Genomic DNA, 1982 nt, shown 5'->3' with positions numbered 1-1982 from the left:
GGGACGATATGCTTTGAGCGATCAGAAAAAACAGGCAAAGCAGGAGGTATTTACGTCTGGCTGGACGGAGCCGAATATGGGTGTCCCATTGGGCGGCATGCTGACTGTTGGTTGTGCCTGGCCGGACGGAGCCGAACACGGTCGTTCCTGTGGGCGAGATGGTGGCTGCTATAATGGTTCCTGTTATGGCAGTGTCAACCTGGAGATGAAAGATGCCACGGACATGTGATCTGCTGCTGCCATGCAAAGAAGCTATGGAACATGAGATACGACGGATGGTCGAATAAGTAGTTACTACAGGAAAGCACCAAGAGAAGAGGATGGAGCAATTGGCGGAATCACAGAACAACAATTGGCGATTGAGATGATGATGTATTAATTAGTACAGCCATCAGAAGAGGGCGTCAAGGTGCACAGTCGGACAGGACTCCCGTGGAGAACTGTGCTAGGTGAGATCAGCAAGCTTGACATCAATTTTTTTTGGCCTGCTTCAGCTAGCTAAGTGCATGTACAGAAAATTAACTTCAGCCATCATGTCCCACACACACGTACAGAACATAATCAGATGCCTCATAGCCGCAGCTCAAGCTTTTTGGGTGACGGATTCTAGGAGCCTAGGCCATGCCTGATGCCCTGCTACATGTCTTTTTGGGTGACCGAATCTTGGAGCCTAGGTCATGCCTGATGCCCTACTACATGCACGCGAGCAAGCATGCATTAACAAGAAAAGCTTCCATGGATTGCCTCTGGATCCTCGGGTCCAATTCTGATACGGAGAGCTCCACCCCCTCTTCCACCGCTGTGGAGGGGAACGGGTCGCGGCGTAGGCACTAAAGAATAGGAGGAGAGGCAGCGCTGGCGCCAATGACAAGGCTGCAAAAACAATGACAGTTGGGAGTTTCCTTCCGCTGCTTAACATCCTTTGCCTCGGCGCAGGCCGAACTACCTCCAAGCATTTCAATCATGAGATAACTAAGCTCAGATCCTAGCTATGTAACCTAAAGAGCTTTAATTGTTGTCATAGGGTAATTCACGTTGCACCTAAATTCTAACATAGAAAAAAAACTTAGACAAGTACATGTTTGTGTCTTTTAGAAGCACGCACATATAGTGTTTTAATATGAAAGATTAAATGTCTAAATAAGTGTTGCACCATGCATTAATAAAAAAAGTATACTATTTGAAATTTAGATGTTCATAGTACTAACATATATTTTTCCCAAAAAGATAAAATGAATCATCTTGAATGAAGTTTAGGGGAACATGTGATGATATTTCAAAAAAAAAAATACATGAAAGATGTTTTTTTTAATAATTAAGCTAAGGATTGATGTGAAGCAGAAGTGCAACTCTTCGAAATTTTTACACCATGCATTGTAAATTCAACAAATCCTTCTAGCCTTTTAGATTTACCATATATGTTCTACCCTTTCGTCTTTTCAGCATTTCTTTCGCATGATCAACGATAGTGAAAAATTCTAGAATAATGGTGCTAACTATCCAAAACATTTTTTATTTCTCAAATCAATTAGTTTTCGTTGTGTGTTATTTCTAAACATTTGTTTAATCAAAGTTCAATTTTAAATCTATTGAAGGAGTTGAATAATTATGTCAAATATATTTTCCAATGTCATTCAACATACAAAATACACTTAATACGGCATGCATAATAACCAGTTCAATGGTGAATGGATACCATATATCTGTTGGGGAATGTAGTAATTTCAAAAAAATTCCTACGCACACGCAAGATCATGGTGATGCATAGCAACGAGAGGGGAGAGTAATGTCCACGTACCCTCGTAGACCGTAAGCGGAAGCGTTATGACAACGCGGTTGATGTAGTCGTACGTCTTCACGATCCGACCGATCCAAGTACCGAACGTACGGCACCTCCGAGTTCAGCACACGTTCAGCTCGATGACGATCCCCGGACTCCGATCCAGCAAAGTGTCGGGGATGAGTTCCGTCAGCACGACGGC

Source organism: Triticum dicoccoides, chromosome 6B (assembly GCF_002162155.2).
Source record: "Triticum dicoccoides isolate Atlit2015 ecotype Zavitan chromosome 6B, WEW_v2.0, whole genome shotgun sequence".
NCBI classification, from domain to species: domain Eukaryota; kingdom Viridiplantae; phylum Streptophyta; class Magnoliopsida; order Poales; family Poaceae; genus Triticum; species Triticum dicoccoides.
The sequence above is the reverse complement of the archived record's forward strand: the minus strand, read 5'-3'. Positions refer to the sequence as shown.